The sequence below is a fragment of the Lepisma saccharinum genome, chromosome 11 (assembly GCF_977018435.1).
Source record: "Lepisma saccharinum chromosome 11, izLepSacc3.1, whole genome shotgun sequence".
Classification (NCBI taxonomy): domain Eukaryota; kingdom Metazoa; phylum Arthropoda; class Insecta; order Zygentoma; family Lepismatidae; genus Lepisma; species Lepisma saccharinum.
The window spans coordinates 37,716,372-37,738,198 of record NC_139239.1 but is presented as its reverse complement, the minus strand read 5'-3'; the positions used below and the strand labels follow the sequence as shown (position 1 = coordinate 37,738,198).

Here is a 21,827-nt window from a genome sequence, read left to right as displayed (position 1 = left end):
GGCCAGTATAATACTGTATGGGACTTATGCTCTATGTTGTCCAAATGTGTTTCTGATTGTCACGTCATATGTTTCAACTTATCTCCATTCATCTTCATCCTCGCAATTAACCAATTAACTTCTCAAACATGAAGTAAAATAAATCAAATCAAATACGAGCCTTGTACTGTGACAATTTCAAGTCAGAAACTCCAACTGTGCGCAAGACATAACATTTCATTGTGTTTAACATTCAGAGGTGTATTTCTTACAAGAACACTGGATATGTTATATTACACAGAAAATATAAACAATTACGCAATGACAGGTAGATGTGATCTGTAAAAACCATACCCTAGATTGAATAAATAACTGCGTGTTCCATTTACAACGCTACTCGGAGTTGGTACAACTTTTGAACCGAAAGTGGTACACATATAATTCTTATACCAAATTGAAGCGATGTTCATGCATATATTTTAAACCGGAGAACAATGATTGGATTTCATTAGTGTCCAAGCAGTGTTGCCAATTGTAACGGGAAGTGTAAATAAATATTTTTACAAAGCATGAAAAATGGCACATAACACACATGTACGGACATGCCGTCGGCAATTTTCAGTTTGGTTAGGTGGACTAGCTCGGCATTTATGGCAGTGAAAAAATAAATGTTCATTTCTACCGATAGCCAATCGGATGAGGCGTTTTTAGGAAGGAACTAGGAAAATCGTTGTTTTTAAAAATTAAGACTGTGCATTGGGAACACTACTGGTGTTTCAGCGCCACAAAAGGTGTGTTTCGAAACTGTATACATCATGCAATTACTGAAAACTGAATTTCGTCTGACAAAAGTTTGAAACAGGTCTGCATATTGTTGACTTATCTGGAAGACTAGCATTGGGAAACTGTTCTTGAAATTCTGCTCTCACTGTAGCATATGAATTGGAACGAAAATAATGTTCAATAATGAAAACTTTCTCCTCTGTAGAGTACCTCATTGCACCAAACAAGAATCATTAGAAGGACCGGAGCGGTCATTTTGATCGCAAGCTAAATTTAATTTCCCACCATCTCCAGTCTTTTGCGAATTTTGAACTGGCAATTACTGACTTTTCATTAATTGGGATGTACTTGTTATACACAAGAAATTAACTTTTCAAATATTTCAGAAAACAGTTATATGGCACACTATACCTAAAATTGCCAACAGCGGTCATTCTGACCGCTGTATATTTTGCATAGCAACATGCCACCTTGTTGATCGGAACGCCTGTTTATGCCACCGCGCCATTGATTTCGAGCACAACAATGAATAGCTATTTTTTTCTGCTTAAGTTTCGATGCGGAAGGAAATAGTTAGCTTTTGTCTGTTATTAGGTTCAGACGTTTACAAGAATGTCTTACTCGCGTCGTTTGTCTGCACCATAAATACTTCATGAACTGTGACAATTACAGGAGGATGAATCTTATATTGGGGATGTTTTCTGTGATACAAACATAAGCGTAGACGACTTTGCAAATGCAACAGATAAAGTGATTCATCAAGAAGTGACCTTGAAAACATCAGAGTTTCTGACATTCCTTGCAATGATAGTGAAATCGGGAGCATAACTGAGATTGGTATGGGAGGAATACGAAGGGCTTCAACTGGTTCAGGACATCAGGACGAATTTAACACCACTATAGCTCATGCCGTTCCTTGCTCCAGTAGAGGTCGCGGTGATACTGGACTTCGTAGCAGGGAGTCAGATAGGATACATTGGCACCCTCACTTTCTGAGACAGGAACACAGTGAACGGGACTACACTTTTGACAGTAACTTGCAGTAGTGAAAATAATTCTGGGAGGTTGGCAGGACAAAACGTACTGAAAGAAACAACAGGACCCACACCATATTATAAACGTAATGTGCAAGAAAACTCTGTGTCTAGTGCTTGGCGTTTATTCGTTGATGATACTATGCTACGTCATATAGAATTGTGTACTGAAACCGAAGCACGGAATACAACTGGAGACAATAGTTGGTCGATTTCACTGGAAGAGTTGGATGCTTTTGTAGCTTTATTATATGCTCGAGGTGCATACAATACTTCACGTCTTGATTTAGATATTATGTGGTCATCACTATGGGGCAACAGGTTCAAACAGATAATGAGTATCTGAGTTTTGATGTACATGGTAGTAGATCTACACGGCTGCAGACTGACAAATTTGCATTAGCATCTTCAGTGTGGAATCAATTTATTGAGAATTGCCATACGTGCTAAAAGCCTGGTCAAAATATTATGGCTGACGAACAGCTGTTTCCAACTAAAGTTCGGTGCAGATTCTTGCAGCACATGGCTAAGAAACCAGATAAGTTTGGAATAAAGGGTAACGGTTACGATTGTTTTATGATTTCTCCTAGCACAAAGACGAATTATCGTAGACTTTTGGAAATCATTGTCACACGAAATTTGAACCTTTCTTAAAGTAATGAGCGCTGTTTGGACTCGAAAAAAGTTATTTATGTTGAAAATTACCTTACGCACTTCTCATGGACAAGATATACTCCGTCAACAACCGACAGTAAATATCATAGAAGCGTGGGAATGAATGTAGAACTAAATCGGAACCTTAGTAGAATGCATTTAGGGACTTTATTTTAATGGTAAGTGAACCAAACATAACCTGCCTAACCTAACTACGATAGCATATATTGAACAAAATATTATGTGATCGCTAAAACTCCGCAGTATGTGTTAACAGACATAACTCGAAATCGAACAATGTAAAAATTGCATTCGTAGCATGATGAAATCGCAATAAAACAAAAGGAACTTGGTCCGAGAGAAATTCCAGATGCAGTGAAAACTTCTAAGACAATGGGGATACCACGCTGACAGTGTACCAAGGGAAAAATAACAAAAATGTCCTGCTCCTAAGTACTCTACACCCAAGAGTTGAAATATCAAAAGAACAAAAAAAGCTACCAGAAACTCTAGAATTCTACTAAATTTTGTGTAGACGTAGTGGATAAATGGCACGGAAATATTCTGTCAGAGCTGCAACCCGAAGATGGCCATTGCATGTATTTCATAATGTGCTCGATCTTGCAGGAATAAATGTCTGGATCATATATAAGGCAGTGACCGAGAAGAACATTGAACGGCGCAAGTTTCTATTGCAACTCGTAGAAGAGCTCCGAAAAGCGCACCTTCAACAAAGAACGCAAACAGTGTGTCTCAAATAAACAGAAGACTTGAGGAAATCGGAAACGTCGCCAGGGTCAAGTACACTACAAGTGTAAGAGAAGCAAGTCATACAGCACATGTTGCATTTGCGATAAGGCAGTTTGTGGTCAGTGTTCGACCTAGAGTTGGAAGTGTAGAATTTGCTTGGCACACGAGTAAAAATGAAAACCTTATATTCCGTTTCAAATATATTGTGTTCTGAATAAACATATTTCTTCACATGTACGACTATTACACTTGTTAGTCATTCTCTAAAGGTATTCGTAATGAAAATAAAATTGTAGACTATACTTTAAATAATATGTTTGCAAATAAAAAAGTAATTGTTACTACCATTGTCAAAAGCATAACATTACAATTTGTTTCGTATCAGTATTGAAGATTAAATAAGGGATAATATTAATATTGAATATTGTAGTAAATATTAAATATTGTAACTATTATTAATAATATAAAATATTGTAACTTAAGTACTTTAATAAATATTTTCTGTAGTGTAATATTATTAAATTACGATGTAATAATATCCTATTACTATAAGCACTTATGGTGTGCATAAAACATTAGCGGTCAAAATGACCGCTAACGGCACTTCTAGGTATACATTTAGCTAAGGCCCTTCTAGTGTTAACAGTAAATCAATAAACACAAAACACAACACAAAATGAACCTTGCAAGGAGACCAACAACACTCAATAACAATAACCACTGCCGACCGAATACGACTGGCCTTTCCTTTGTTTCTTTTCAAACGGAGGAAAATGTAATCTCATCGCATGGTTTCCAGGGGCATGTAAGTAACACTAATTTCATGAAAATTTGCAAGTTTATTTTTTATTGTTTTCAGTAATTGCATGATATATACAGTTTCGAAACACACCTTTTGTGGCACTGAAACACCATCAGTGTTCCCAATGCATAGTTTTAATTTCTAAAAACAACGATTTTCCTAGTTCCCCTTAAAGACGCCTCATCCGATTGGCTATCGGTAGAAATGAACATTTATTTTTTCACTGCCATAGATGCCGAGCTCGTCCACCTAACCAAACTAAAAATTACCGACGGCATGTCCGTACATGTGTGTTATGTGCCATTTTTCATGCTTTGTAAAAAAAATATTTACACTTCCCGTTACATCTGGCAACACTGTGTGAACACTAATGAAATCCAATCATTGTTCTCCGGTTTAAAAATATATGCATGAACATGGCTTCAATTTGGTATAAGGATTATATGTGTACCACTTCCGGTTCAAAAGTTGTACTAACACACATCAACTCCGGATATTTATGTAATATCAAAGTACAAAATATGTATATGAATATGTAACTAATTGATAAAATATGTACCAAAATATGTATTATCAAAAGGGATATGTATCTAAATATGTAGTATAGAAGAATATGAAATATTTATAATAATAGAGTATTCAAGCAATTTCAATAATTCTACTAGATATTTATTTTATTTTAACTTATTCACCATAATTTTAAGGAGGCAAGTTGTTCAAATTAAAATTTGTATTAAATTTTTTAACTCAAAGCGACACACCAACGTGTTTATATTAAAAATAAAACATTGCCAACTATTAATTACTTTTCACATCGCAAATTATTGTAGAACATGTAATTGATGGGGCAGATTCAAGAGTAATTAATGCATACAGGACTTACTTGTGATTTGTTACAGAGTGAACCACTATACCCTGTCCGAGCTAACTGTAGAACAGGGCCGAGCATATCGGCAGAGGAGGAGGAGGAAAATGGAGTGATGAAAGCGCAGCGTTGCCAACCGTACGGTCCAGACCTTAGTCCGTACGCTAAATGCACGGCTTGTCAAAATTTGCTCTTGCAGTTTTATCCCTGATATTTCCCTAAGAAATTCTTAAACCAAACGTACGGACCTGGAGACTAGAATACGATCCGTTTCCCATGTGCGTTCCGGATTATCCTTTTCAAAAGTTTGCAACGCTGCATGGAAAATCGGGTAACTCCCCTTGCCCATTACACAATCCCGTTAGTCTCAATGTTCATTGGTGGAATCGTCTCGCGTCACTACTTGCGCAGACACTTGTTCTCGTTCGCCTGGTCTATAGTTAGCTGGTACGGAGTTTAGGTATTTTTTCATGTTTTTAGTTGTCCTACACTGCCATCGATCAGAAAGAACAATTGAATAAAAATACATAACTTCTTTTGTACTTTTTGTACAAGGAAACATATTATTATGTAACTCGCTACGTACAGGAAAGTAGCTTCCTTGTCCATTGATGCCAAGTTTGTAGGTGCTTTGTATAAAACTAAAAAAACGGAACGAAAATATGTTACCAGAAATGTGGATTGGGATAAAAAAAAACTGTACCCATGTTTTATGTGTGTGTGTGGGGGGGGGGGGTTCAGCTTGTCTTCCTACTTGGCAGTAAATTTTGTATGACCACAACCTATGACCTTGATTAGAAAATATGACATCACATGAGCTACAAATTTTCTTCATTATATTTCAGAGATCGAAAATATAGGAAAAAGGACCAAGATAGAAAATATCACCGAAATATGTTATTTTATGTAAAGTAAGTTAGCAAATATGTAAAATATGTATATCCTGGCAAATATGTAACATAAAACGTATGCAAAAGCATCTCAGTTATATAATTCGTTGACATTTTCCTGTTCAAGGTATGTATCTAAAAGGAATGCAATATGTAATTACATACAAATCCGACCTCTACGCATCACACACAAACACATACAGGAGGAACATGCGTGGCCAAGACATCAATATCGAAAAGATTCTTTGGTTGTTGAATGAGTCAGATGGATGAATAATATTTGGGGATCTTTCGGGTGCTATTTGAATATCTAGCAGATGACGTCACTAAGCAAACGTCAAGAGGAAATACAAATCAAAGCCTTTAATACCTGTATTCATAACAGTAAACTCCGTCGATCTACACAAATCTTATCCAGTTTATCAGCTGTGAAGTCATCAATAATTGACCACGTACGCAAATGGGTCACTAAATCTATGTTTCTGTGCAGCCAGAGACAATTGAGGTGGCTACATAAGCCAGCTGACCCTCACGGCTCTCCGACCAGATATCCCTTGACTGGGAGCATGAGCAATTCGATTCTAAGCCCAGACACACATCAAAGCCTTTGTTCACCACCAGACTGGCTGTGCAGAATGTTCCAGTGATCCCTCTTCCCTTTCCATTATGCCCTGTTCATAAATGCATACAAGAAAGGAATATGTGTGTGTGTGTGTGTGTGTGTGTATATTTATATATATATGTGTGTGTGTGTGTGTGTGTGTTTATATATATATATATATATATATATATATGTATGTATGTATGTATGTATGTATGTATGTATGTATGTGTGTGTGTACCGGCACCTTTTTTTGCAATGGAGTTTAATATTCCAATAATGTAACGTGTTAATGAAAGGAATATAGATAAATACGTATATACCAACGTGCTATTATACAAGACACCACATAATTTTAGTGACTGTATGGTTAATTGTTTGCACGATTATCACTTGGAGCATCAGAGTAAACTGGTTGACGAAGTGTACCGGAAGACTCTTTGCCAGAGCTATTATATGGCTAATTCTTTAATATAAAAAAATAATGATATCTCTTAGCAGTGTTATTTCCCTGCAAGCAGAAACAAGTAGTAACTTTCATAGCAAGCTTCTTTGTTCAGTTGGGCGGAGCTGAAATTGTTCTTCGCGAGATACCGATGTATAACAAATGCCAACAGAAATAGGACTTTTTAATGAAAGTGAGTATTATATTTTTATGCAACATTTGCGGTTGAAGTATCGTTCTTAGTACTGTACAAGATTGTAATTCATTACATGAAAAAAAGTATTACGTGTAATAAGAAGGCAATCCATGGAACAAAGCTGTAGTTTTAAATAAGGATAGCGAGATGACCTTATTCAAGTCTATCTCCATATGCAATTATTGGATGATAGTTGTCTTGTGTATCACCTTTTTTCATTTCTTGCATCAGCATATGGCTATTCTTTTATTCCAGAAGGAGGCAGGTTAACTGGTGCCCTCCCCCGTACCCCCACCCTTATCTCCTCCAGCAAACAAGAAACACTAGGTAAGCGGTCCTTTAGTTCGAAAATGTATTTTTTTATGGTATTTAGGGGCATGTTAATTGTCACTGGTCCCCAGAAAATACTGAATTATGAATTAAAATAAGTACATTGTTTACACACATATTATTACTGCAGCATGAAAGAAGCAGGACATTATAGGTATGTTACAATGACAACAATGTAATGTAGAAAGTCAATTATTATTACTTATTTTCTGTTGGGTTTTAGTAACATAGGAAAGTGACAAAAATAAAATAGGATGACCTTTATAAAAGCCAAGGATATTGAATAAGACCATTTGCAATGGCCTTTAAAATTATTCAATTACTGACCAAAATATGTAGAAATATTTGCAAATAAAAGTTAAATACCACTGTATGAAATGGTTATTTCTACCATTTAGTGCTGTCAGTGATAAAGTGGTGGTAAACATTTGAACTTTAACGTGGCCTTATTCGACCTAGCACCTCATATATAGTGCCTATGTGTGTGTGTGTGTGAAAATTGAAAAATGAATCTGAAAATATAAACTGTACACCGTACAAGTGGATCACAAAATCTGAAAAATGATAAAAAGAAGCCTGCAAAAACACCACACAATAAAAACATTCTCCAATACAAGTGAAAAATGCAAACAAATGCATAACAAGATATATCATCCTACAGGAAAATACATTAGTAATGTTGTCTGGTTCTAACTGAATGGAAACGATCAGCTGTTGTGTTTAGCAGTGTCTTCAAGACCACGGAAAAATATGGCTTTTCATCCAAATGTCTATAACTGTGTGCGTAAAACTTTATTAACTTATATCTACATAAATCAGAACTATAAATTTAGTTCCATACAAGAATATTGTACTGCTACAACGGTAAACTGTTGAAGGATAAATTTAATTCACTATTAATACAAAATGCAAGATTGATAAAAGGTTAATCCAGGTCATGTAATGAATCAACAATATATTTGTTGCTTTCTGAACACATACAAAAATAAACAAATACACAATGGGTTGATTGAAAGTACAACTCGGAATTGCCTAATATCTTTATAGTGTTCTGGAAAGTGCATCATTAGTGTACGGGATTATCCTTCGTCCAATACGCTGTTGCCAGCTGAAGCCTTAATCCTTCATGGCTTCCCCTAAGAACGCAGACATTCAATAGCAGAGAAGAGCCTATTGTGAAACTTCCAATCAGTTACTAATCGTTAACCCTCTCTACCGTATCCGCCATATAATTTGATGCAGTAATAGGAGAACGGGGGAAAATATTCACTTCATAAGAGGAAGACACTGAGAGAGAACTAATCGCCAAAGATTATCTTGTTTCAATCTTCTTCCTCTCAAATTCAACTGAAGTTTCCTCAGCAACCACTCAATAGATGAAGTTCCGCCGTTCTTAACAGATAAGAAATCGCTATTTGTTTCCCGAGAAACAAGCTCCCGTCTGGATCTCCTTTTTTCCAGCCTTTGAATGGGGGAAAGCGGAGGATACCCCCTTCCTCCCATTGTCCGCAGGCCATGGTCCAGATTGCATCTTCCAACATTCGCTTCAGACGTTCCGAGGGAGGGAAATCAGTGAACCAGCGTGGCGTTGGGTAAGGGAACGAATTGCCTGCCCCGAGGTCACAGGCCTGCCCAACACTGTTGCCATCCGTAGTTTACAAGAAAGGAGACGGTGGAAGGGAGACTTTCTTGGCTGTGGTCCTTCTTTAAAAAGTAAAATATGCAGCCGCAAACTTTGAATCACAGAATTCTTCAACTAGGAGAATGGCTATTGAAATATCATTGATCTTGGGGATCAATTACAGGAATGACAATAACACATAGTGTTAACGGAAAATAAATCTTGCTATTTCGCATGGCCTTTTATTAAAGTGCAGGAAGAGTGTATTTTACATTAAAAGCGTAAAAACACCGTTTCTAATGAAAAACATCTTTAGACTTAATATAATCTAATGTTTTATTCATATATGTTGTTTTCCTATAGTTCATGCGTGATTGCTTGCCCTTCGAAGGTTTTCGCTTGTAACTTTTGACTGGGGCATTTCCGGACCAAGGTTCCCTATCTCATTTTGTTGCGTTTGTCCCCTTCCATTATCCCTGCAAGTCTGTAACACGGTCACAGAAACACCCTGTATAGACACCTACCACCTGGAAGTCAACGATTACAGATCAAGTCTCAAGTTTCCAAATAAATGCAATACTAGTGGTGAAATGTCCAATATACCATAATTCAGCAAGAAATATATTCTAACTTAAAGATTGATGTCACAGATAGATGTGTAACATAAATGTAAAAGAAACATTATACTTCAAAGTACTGTATATATTTAAATATAGACAATAAATTGCAATTTATATATTTATATTACATGTGTGTGATACCTGTCAACTTGTGTGAATGTTTCTAAGTAGTAAACTTTGATGCATAACCGTATTTAAACACTAAGCAACATATGTAGCAACCTTGACTAAGCCTGTCTTTCTTTTATTCTCCAGCGAGTTGGCGACGTTGATATTTATTTGCAGTTCCTTGAAACACGAGGCCTTGTGGTCAGAAGGGGAGCAATATGGCGGGGATAATTTCCTCCATGCAGCGTAAGGAAAGCAGCCATGGAAGAAGCACGAAGACACAAACAAAATAGTGGAAGGATTGAAAAACACAAGGAGAGAAGGATAAACTTCATCAATCTCCGGGAACTGCTTCCGGCTACGATCTTCCCTATCTCATCTTTCTTCTTCCCGTACCTTTCGATGTCCTGGTTTCATCTCTTCCCCCTTTTGACCTCCTCATCACAGAGTAAAACAGAATCTCTGAAGCCTTTATTACGTGCATAGCTGCTGTTTATTTATTATTACTTGACAGTTATAAGGTAGTGTTATTTGCTTAGAGAAAAGTCGCAATTTTACGACTGTTACCAACGGATTTTGACCACAAACTTGTCACGATTATTTCGTTTCTTACATTTCCAAGATCAGCATTATTCTATTTAATCCTCAAATTACATATTGTAATAAAACCGCAATTCGATGTTATTTCTCACAGTTTTCTGCAAAACTCGGTGTAATTAATTTACAAACGACAATAATGTTGTTTATGCACATAGATAAATTTGCACGTTGCTTAAAGTGTTGTCTAAGTCAACATACTTGTGCTAAATATGAAATATCGAATGAAAAATAACATGCAAATCTTCAACAATTTTACTTTTGCACCATAAAATGTGCTGTTTTTTTCTAATTCTTAAGCGTATATGAATGTGTGTGCATAATTCCATGTTTTCCACATATCGTCATTAAAAGTTGATAATATTCGCTTGCCACGCTTATGACACACCTTGTTATCTATCTTTCCTTCTCGAACCACAATATTGATGCTACATTTTCATCGGAAAGCATTTGTCCTCTCACTCATTATTGTACTCTTATAACTTTTCTCTAGAAAACTGTTTTATTCCTGGAAAGCTAAAAGGGGTTACTGTTATCGCAATTAAAAAATAAACGTGTGTTTTCAACACTTACTTAGAACAAATTTAACATGAAACTCTCTGTGGTTTCTGAAATCAGTTTTATTTTGCAATTGCATGATTCTATTGAATGAAGGCCTGAAGGATTCTCAGGAGTGGATTGACCTTGCCCACGATAGGACAAATGGAAGACTAGTTGAAGTAATAATCTTTCGTGTTTAACAATGCCAGAGAAAAAAATTGTTAATAATTCTATTGAATAATGAAAAGAACTATTATCGTGATAAATATTTCTAAATTACATCTCTTTATCCAATGTGGTGTTGATGAGGTCTCGCCAATGGCTTAGTGATAAAATCGTCGCTTTGTAGTCAAGGAGCTTCGGGTTCAATGCCTGGCTTCGGCCCCCACTTTAAACTGTCCCAATTGTACAGTCTCTGTATAAAGTTCACTTAAAACTCAAGCTGAAACTAGCCTTGTCGATAATTGCCAAGTTTTTTTTTTTTTAAAAAAATAATAAACCTTTGCCAAGTTATTAAAATAGGTCTCGAGACATTGTTTGCACTTTATGGTACATGTTTCAGAGTATTGTCGTTAATATATGTACACATACAGAGAGAGAGAGAGAGAGAGAGAGACAGAAAGAGAGAGAGAGAGAGAGATACAGAAAGAAAGAGAGAGAGAGAGAGAGAGAGAGAGAGAGAGAGAGAGAGAGAGAGAGAGAGATAATACCAGCACACTTCATATAATTAAATCAAGAAGACTTAGATTGGCAGGTGATGTGGTACGAATGGGAGAGAAAAGAGGAGTTTACATGATTCTTATTGGGAAACCTGATGGTAAGAGATCTGTAGGAAGCCTAAGACGAAGATCGAGGGATACTAATGAGATATACCTAAAGGAAATAGGTGAGGATGGAAACGATTGGAATGATCTTGCCCAGGATAGGGACAAAGGAAGGATTATGTTGCTGCAGCCATAAACCTTCTGATTTCAGAATGCAAGAGAGACAATTCCAATGTGTTTCTTGTAGATTTAAAGTACGATTTTGGCAAAAACTTGAATAACGCTAGTTTGAACCGGTAGACTGCAGCTACATAATCTACTTTTGGCATCTCTGAGTTTACCTGTGGGACTTTCATGCACTATAACTTGACTGGGAGCAGGGTTGATATCAGTTTAGAGCACCGCAGGGAGGACACAATTTCTGGGTGGAGCCTCAGTGGCTGCACCACCTTTTCTGTGCCGTGCAGGAAGTGGTTTCGAGCAGGCAAACCAGAGTTGTAAATTGTAGACGTAGGGTGTATAGCATTATATGGGGCTTGGGAAAGTCCACATTAATACTGTTGGATATGGCACGCTTTCGTATTCCAAGGATTTTGTCGAACATAAACAAAATTTGAATTCAAGACGTGACTTTTCCTTTTGTGGGGAGTTTTGTATGAAACAAAGATACGCTTTTTTTCACCCAAAACACCATCTTGGCCCCCTCACGTGATCAGAGGGCTGGGGAGATAACAGACGAAGGTCGATACTCCGCTTGGGAGACATCTACCGGAAACACATGCAAGTAACGAGGTCGCATTTCTTATATGTTGGGGCCTCCCCAATTCTTTCCTTCACAGCTTCGCGCCGTGGGGACCATACATCAGAAGAAGTGCGGAGGGGGCGAGTGGGGGAAACAGACATTGCAGGAGTTTGGGGTTGCGAGGAGAGATGTTAAGCGATGGTTATTTGTTTCAAGGGACGAAACCTCTTACCCAACTGAGCCCTGCAATTTTTGAACCGGCAGAGACGCAAAATTCCTTGCCCCCCCCCCCCCTGCTTCCTCTTCCTTCTCAAAAGATGGTTTTTGATGTTTCGGAAAGAATGCGCAAAGTGAGGAAGAGGCGGGATGTAAAATCGTGATGAAAATGTGTGAATATGGAGAAAAGCAGGGTTGGAATCGTCTAATACGCTTCCGTGTTTAGAATCGGCACTTCTGGCAGGATGATTCGAGTAATAAACGAGAAGAACGCTGGAATTCTAGTTCTAGCGTGTATGTAACAATGTCGTTGACCTGTGCGTAAAGAATTTGCGTTTTAGATTTTTTCAGGGAGAGAAAACATGAGGAAAGCAATATTCGTTTGAGCAATTCTTAATTTACAGCTTTTATCTCAGTGAGTACAGTCATAGAAAAAATATTTCCCCCATAGAGCCGTAAAACCAGTAGTCTTATGAGGGAAGTATTTCTGTTCACGATTGTACGTACATTAGACCCGTAATGCTCTACCAATATTGAAACTGATCGCTATAAAGCAAATTCAAGCATAGATTTCGATGATTGATTTGAGCTCCAATTCAAGTGAAAGAACAATACGATAAAATACTATTACATATTATACCTAGGTATATTCGCAGCCGACCTTCGTGGTGGAGTGGTTAGTACATCGTACTACGACGTTATGAGTGGCAGGTTCGAATCCTGGGCATCCTCATCGTTGCGATTAGCCAAAAGTGCTAAACAAAGCGATGCTAAATAACGAAAATCATATCAACATCAAATCAATCTTCGCAGTAATACCTTTCAGCCTGTAACAATTCTAATCTAAAAGAACTTATTCTTCGCTATTTGCAGTTCTTCATCTCGCAAACAGAGCAGGTTTGCAGCAAGTTAGAAATTTTATACAACCGATCATAGAAGCCGAAAGTGGTGAACTGGGAATTCGACCCTCGGTATCTCTCTCTGCGGTAAGAGGTCCAATTTATTAGATGCAACTATGTATTTTGTGTATTCAATCTCAATGCTTTCACAATACACCAGGGACGGCGACATTCAAGCGCCCACCCAAAAAATCCTGTGCCCACCCGATTGCCCACCCAATCAAATGAAATAAATATATACAATTAGGGAAATGTAAACGGTTCTGTAAGTATAGGCTGGTCCTCACTCAATGTATATGTATTTTACTTGTGAATATTGTAGATACTAAAAAGTTCACAAGTTTCATCCCTTAACTAGCTTTGCTGTCATTTGGCGAATTGTCTAATAAGTAAGTTTACAAAGATTAGAGTAAATATCTTGTTGAATGAAAATAATTTAAGCTTTTTTTCTACTTCCTTAATTTTGTCGTTGGAAAGCTAAAGGCACTATTAGAATTATTTTATTTTAAATGTAATCTAATGAACACTGCTATGATTATAAGCAATCAACAGGCTTAGTAAATTTTATTGGATATTCACAATTATGAGGTATGTGTATATGATCAAGAGTTCATCAGGATTTAGGAGGATTTGGAGAGTTGCAGCTCCCAGCCTTCAATGGAGAAAAATTGCTTTGAAATCAGCCATACATTGAAGAAAAAATATATTAGGAATGTGGAAGTATAAAAAGTATAACTAACCATCTGTCGTGACTTGGGCTAGGGCTAAAGGTTATAGACTAACTGAAACTGTGCATAGATGGAGTGAGTTCTTGATGTTGTCAGCACCGGCCCTCCACATAAATCTCGGCCTGGGTATGATCAAAGTGATAAACAATAAACAAATAAAATCATCTTCTTTGCCTTATTCGCAATGATGACTATGAATGATGATGATGAAAGTGATGAAAGGACACTGATAAAAACACCCATGCTCAGACCGGGATTCGAACCCGGGACCCCTGGCGTTATAACGCACTGCGAAAAGCACTCCGCGGGTAATTTGATGTCACTTTCTTTATTCTATCACAGATTTTGTTTTTATTATTTTTGTTATTTATTAAAGAATAAATAAATAACCAGAACAATAATCCAGGAGTGATATTTTTTAAAAGTCCACATGCTCAAATTGGCTAATTGTTACTTTATCTTCATTTTAATCTGTAGTCCTAAGGAGCGTGTATTGGGCTTCCACTGGAATTGAACCCAGAACCCCTTGATTATAAGACGAGAGCGTTATGCGATCGGAGAGACGATATACAGAAATAACTCCGTCAACCATACCATTTTATCATAACATAAGATGCGTCCATTTAAGAGGTGGATTACACTATTATTATTATGATTGACCATGGACGTCCGCATTTTTTTTTACAGGGAGGGACAAGCATGGTAACTTGTTGCAGGGGAGGCATATTCCCCCTCGATAATAGTGCTGACACCTATTAAAATGGAAGCTATCATGTTCCTGAAGTACCCTTCCAATAATAAACAAAATGACTGTGAATGAAATGAAATATATGTGTGCAATGTATAAGTTTATGATAAGACCAATTTTCCAAGCAGGCGTGCCCCCTTGCACCCCCTCCTTCAGGACACCCATGGATTGGCCTGAGATTTATACTATTTCTTTCACGTACGGACAAAAATATTTGAGACTGAGATAAAACCACGTCGTTGTTCGCGGAGTTATCTGTTTTGATAAAAAACGAAGCATTGTGGAGTTGAAATTACTACCTCAACTTTCGAAGTGCTATGAACTGTTGTTACTGTATTTGTGGAAAGTAATCAAGATTGATTTGACTCATTGTTATATTTCAAGTCGATTTTCTGCTAGTTTTGACCAATGGTGACGGTGTGGGTGAATGGGAATTAGATGAACGTCATGATGGAACGAACACAAACACGCAAGGAGACACAAAGCACCAAGAGGATTATCTTGACTGCGGTTACAGGCGCCAGAGATTCATTTGCCTACAAGAATACAGTTTCCAGGGTATACTATTCAGGTTGACATTTGAGTATGTTCGAAAAGGTCACACTTACAGCCCAAATGATTTGTAAAAAAGATAAGATGATTAGGTTTGACGAATTGCTTGTGTCCAAATCGCTTTCTACACAAGGTGAGAGGGAGATTTCGAGCGAGAGATAGAGGGGCGTGGGGAGAGATCCGTGTTAGTCAAACTCACCAAATGCCTTACGTTTGTACTGCCCACCCTAATTTATTAATATAGAGTTTCTGCCCACCCGGTCGAAAAATTCTGGTGCCGTCCCTGCAATACAACTAGATGCTGCCTAGGAATTTACGTAATATTATATTTTTTACTTAGAAATTGTCCAGTTTGTTTGTTCTTTCTCTTCCTATCTCGCTTTGTCTTATCCAATTTACCTAATATCTTCTCAAAGTACCCATCGGTTGTAGTCCCTTTCAGTACACGAAACCAGGGATCCCACGTTCGAATCGTGGATACAAATGAGGATATCATTATGTTTGTTCGGCCATGAATTTCATCGAGAAAGATGACTCTCATTTCAACCACTACGAATCGGTTGCTCACAGTTTTTGAGTGACCGTAGGCCTCACAACATATGTGCTGGAACAACTACCTCTAAAATAATATTTCTCACTAAATTAATAGGATAATGATATTTGAGAAACGTTTACACGCACGGGAAGCTATATTTTACGAATACTTTCACAGTCAGATGCTCATATCGGTGTATGGGAACCAGAGGAAAGTAACTCCTCAAAAATGCTGCTTTCAGTTTTGTTTAAATAAACTCGTCTGATGAGCTCTGGGGTCAGATCGACGCCTTAAAAAGATCGCTTCGCGGGCTTGCAGCAGACGACAATATGGGGGTGTGTCTGCGAGAACCAACCAAGTCCGCGAATGAGCGAGCCCGGTTTGCCACAACTAGCTCGCTGCAGCCTTCTGGAAGGGTGATTGACCTCTGTCTTTGCTACCTAGGCCTGTTTGTTCGTCTTAAGAGCAGACGACACGAGAGTATCGGCAACAGTGTGCGAACGACGTCTGCTGTTAGCCCGTGAAGCGCTCTTTCTAAGGCCTACAGTATAATCGTTAGCAGTTCCAATTTACTGACTATTTTAAGAGCCAGGAATATTTCTAAGAGTATATTATTTTCATGTGCACATATGTACAGTATGCGCCAAAATATACAGTACTGAAATGAATAAATGATCAAAGGTATAAGACATGTTACAATATAGTGACTGGTCTATATGCAACCCAAATAACAATCGTGCCTTTTGGGATGCATTACTGTCAGGAAACCTAAGGTTAGGTTAGGGCATGTGGAATGGACGATTGTCATTTGGGTTGCATATAGACCAGTCACCTTTTTCAAACTCGGTCCACCTTCACGACCGCTTCCGTATGAGCGGAAATAATGCTCAACTAAGAATACTTTTTCCTCCGTCGAGAGACCCATTTCCAACAACAACTGCACAACACAACTTCCTTTTCACTACTGCGAACACGTGCAGCTAGAGCTATGCCCCGTCGACAAACGCAACCACGTGTTCGAGATTCGCGAGTTTCAGTACTGTATATTTTGGCGCATACCGTAATCTCTCTTAGATCAAAAATAGAAGTTATTTTCTTCCAGGAACACACCATATTAAATAGCACTCGCGACCAGAGGGCTGCACAACGGCCAGAATCGCTTACTAGGCCCGCCTGGTTGGTCGGGCGGGCGAGTAAAACTATATACCTGGGTTTTGACCCGTCAAGCATCGAAAGCCCACGGGTAACTGGAAGGCCTTGCAAAACGAAGCTCGCTTATCTTCAGCGAACGCTGATTCCGGTTTTGCACCGTCTCCAGATACATGAGTCACGCAGTCACTGTTGCCAACTTTTAGATTCTAAACTGTTCTAGGAGCACTTAAAATGTTGATCACTTTTATCAATTTGAAATTGCAGACATTTATTCCTTGCTAGAAAACATTTGTATCGCTCACACCCAGTGGCGGCGATTGGGTTCCAAAACTAGAGGGCCAAAGTGCAAATGTACGGGGGAGGGGCAAGGATAATTAATTTCCCTTGGTACATGAGGTTAGCGTGGTGCAAAAGTAGCAAAAAGTGGGGAGGGGGGGCAACTGCACTCTCTCGGCCCCGCCCCTAATTGCTGCCACTGCTGACACCTGTACAGGAGTACGAACCAAGTTTCGCAAAAAGTGCCATCGTAAATACTTTGGAACTTTGTGTGACTGGTGGTTGTTCTACATTATACTTTTTTGGGGGTGCTCCCCTATGGCGCAGTGGTAGTGTCGTCGCCTTGTAATCAAAGGGTACCAGGTTCGATACCCGGTGGAAGCACATGATGGTTCAGATCCCACTTTAAACTATAGGTCCAGTCCCGATTAGCCTTATTGTGCATAAATTGACCAAATAAATGAATCAATCAATCAAACAGATTTTCTCTCTGGTGTAATTTTGCCAATTCAATATCCGAATTAGTTGCTCAAGATCCCCCCCTGAACACTAAGGCACGATGGTCCATAAAATGGAACATGAAATCAGAATTTGCATTATAAAAGGTTTTTGAATATTGTCATCTCTTTCAACAAATCGTCGTTCGCTAGTGTTGTTGCTAGTTATCTTGTTCTCAGACCGCATTGATAGTAATACGATACAAAATATAATTGTTAGCTTGTATTTTCACACGGGTGCAAATAACAGGCAATGCTATTTACACATTTCAACAAACAAACAACGTAAAAATGAAACCGGCAGAAGATTTACGATTTCAAGACCAGAAAGGTGACATAAAATGAACAAGACACACAAACCTATTTCAAGACCATCGAAACAAATTTAGAAAATATGTGGTAGTTGGTTTGACATAATAATGACACTAATTTGAGAAGTTACAAAATCTTAGGTGCAGTGGCTTAGCAACATATCGCGAGGTCCTGGGCGAGATTTGAATGCAAGGCCCCATCGTTCTTTAAGTTTGAAATATCAATGTAAATCGATACACAGTCATCAAGGAAACGTCAGCAAATTATCATATTTATATAATAGCCTACAATAATAACTAATTTCTGACGAAAATTATATTTGATAGTACGCGACAGAGAAATTTACACTTGGCAGAGCTACAGTAACACGCTGCTGGAATTTTCATTAACCAAAGTAGTAGTAATAGTACGTTTTTTAAGATGTTCTTTAGGCAGTAAGATAACTGAAATATCCTTAAGTGTGCTAAACTTTTTTTTAAAAAAATCAGAAATACAAAGTAAGAATCTTGAAATATAACCTATATATTATTTAATGAGTCGTTCTTTGTTTCCTCATTTCGAAGTTTGTAGGATGTAAAATATGGAAGGACGCACATAAAATGTCAGTGCTTGATAGAGCGGGGGGAAAGGAGTGCGCTAAATCACAATCCTGTCTAGGGGCCCAATGTATCTACCTACAAGCTCTTCTACACAATCGGTGTCAACATCAGCAAATCTTAAAATGATAGTCATTTGCACAATAAATGTGAAATGTTTGGTGTAATCAACTGATACAGCTAATTTGACCTTTTTTTTAAATTAGCAATTTTGACTTTTTTTAATTAGCAATTTGGACTATGTTGCACATAAATTGTACCAGTTAACTTTGAATTTTAGGACTTAGATGATAATAATAACTGTGAATCTCATTTTGTTGTTACGTCTTAATGTTCTTGTAATATTAAATATTTGACGCAGTGGCGTAATAAAATCGTAAAGTACGCGTCCGCAAGAAATAAACTTGGGTCCCTCAAGTACAGTCAGCTTCTTCCAGGAAATTTACGTAATTACTTAGAATGGCTGGTTGTGGCTGCACTTACATTAATAACTATACAAATCGATGCTCTAACTCTGAATTTTCACATATTACAACATATCTTTCTTTGACATTTATGTATTCAAAAGAAGAAAATACAAATACTTACTTATCCCTTCCCCCAAACAGAAGGCGGTACAGGATACAGAGAACACTGGAAGTTAGTGTAGAGCTATCAAGGAGAAGAAACTTTCCTAAAGCACTTGATTTCAGATTTAAGCACATTCCTGAAACATAGAACTTGATCAGGAAATTCGGAAGATAAATCATCTTCGTGCCCGTTACAGAGGGCAATAGCTGCGTCTGAAGTTGTAGGAACGAAGGAAGAACTGCTAATATTATCCATACCTTTCTTGAGTTTAAAATACCAGAAGCATTTAAATGCCCCATACTTTGCTCCGTGGCAGTTTGAGGTACTTTACCATTAACATATTAAAATCGGGTAGGCTATGCAAGGTCACGACACAGAAGAAAAATGGATAAAATTGTCCAAGCAATTTTTGCGTTGATGTTTCACATGAGAAATGATAATTATTTTGACTTTTTCGGGGCCCCTTAGGCTTAGAGCTCCCGCCCGCCTCTGATTTGACGTATTCATTCAAATTATAACGTTAAACTAGAATATAAAGCCAGTTAAAAATGTCTTAATTTTATTGCCCACAAAAATTAGCCTTTTCTATCTTTCTCACTTCCATTTATTACGTTTTTCGTATCAACCTCATAGGACGCGAGGCCCCTATATGCGCGAGGCCCAGGGTGGTCGCCCACTTCGCTCACCCCTTGCTACGCCAATGATTCTACAACCTCAAGGCAGAAATTCAAATATTTCCATGCGTAGTGAAATATAATGGCCGTTGGCAACACTGACAGTAGTGCTCGCCGTCTACCTGCAAGAACTACATCGAGTCTCACGGGTCTTCTTAAGACCCGGGTAATAGAAAAACCTTGCAGGCATCAAATCCTGTGCAACACTGTGACGTGAAGCTCGATTGCGCGATGTCGAACACCTGGGCTTGATGTGCGTGTTGCATATTATTGTAGGCGCGCCTCCTCGCAGACGGGTTTTCTCCGGGTCTTGTGCAGGCCTCTGCTCGCGACCCCGAATATACACACACACAAACAAACAACATACACAGTTCCAACGCTAGTCTAAAAATTCGGTGCAGTAAATTGTGACCTCAAGACATCAGTTTGACATCGTAAGTTGTTAAGAACATAGCAGTCACCTGAGGTTCCCGTCACGTTCTAATGTTGTTTGCAGGCGGCCATTTTGGTCGGTTTACTTCATTTCTCCTCTCTCTCTTGATAGCCTCATCAATCCTTCCTTCAGAGACTTTACGTTAGCGCCGGGTATTTTTTTCCTCCAGCACGGTTATTTGGAATTCCTTCCCGGCTCCGGGACTAATCCTGTCTCCGCCGGATTCCTCGGCTGCAATCCCAAATACACCGCCAGCAGCGCCGCTGCGGAAGGAATCACAACTACACAACAAAAGCGTGGAAACGAGAATTTAAGAGGTTCCGGGGTTATTCGAGGCCCATAAGAAAAAGCGGCCGGCTTTGGCGAGGAGCTGATTTTGGGGCTGATCTAACGAATTATAGGACACGCCCATAACGACGAGGAGCTGCGAGAATGCTAACAGTTCAGCATTATTACAACGTTCCGCCAGCAACGGGCATTTTTCTTACGGTGTACTTTGTGAGAAGTAGTGTTTTATTTACATAACTTGTGTTTTTCTTTGTAGGGAAGAAACAATCCTGAGTGTCAGTGTGAGATTTGTTCTAGAGTAGACACTTTTATATAAAAATGTTATAATTTTATTAACTTTTCTCTCCACAGATGGAAACATGAATAAAGAAGAGAAAAAACGTTGAAGGAACATTGATCTTACAATATTTACTTTAAATACTTAGTATTCTTAGAAAAAGCACTAAAGATGACCAATGCAGTCTTTATTAAATAATAAAACTCTAAGGACCGAACAATTTTTTAATTTTATTATTTTTAGTTCGTTTTTGGTCTGAAGAACACCCTGATGTAGGATTGAAGCGTTATGTGAAAAAGTGCTTGTTTATGTAATAAAGTGTGTAATAAAAATCCTTATTTTCTTTTCTTACATGCATCTGACTTAAAAAACTTGAAACATACATTAATATAGTAGTGAAATGAAATTCTATAGTGATACGTCTTTAGAATTCAGCATTGCATTTGTCAATATAATATAACATTCTTCATGTCATTGTGTACACACAATGCAGCCGCAGGTAAAATATTAATATAGTCTGTTCCGGTTATCTCCGGAGCAAGGTCGCGCATAGCGGCAGAGAAGCGGGAGCAAATCGAGTAGGCAGAGCGAAAGTTGTGTCCTCCCCTTCACGCAATCCCATTTCCTCTCACGTGTTCATTGGTGGAGCTGTTTCGCGTCACTACTTGCGCAGAGACTTCTTTTCGCAGAGACTTCTTCTTCAAATATAGCCGGGAAAGAGTACAGGTGGGTGTAGCGAGAATCTATATCATC

General features: G+C 38.2%; 1 protein-coding gene across 2 annotated transcripts in view; it reads right to left on the bottom strand.

The window, feature by feature from the left end:
• Positions 1 to 21,827, bottom strand: part of LOC145995207 (lachesin-like) — an 828,831-nt gene that overhangs the window by 226,299 nt on the left and 580,705 nt on the right. The window lies entirely within an intron of this gene.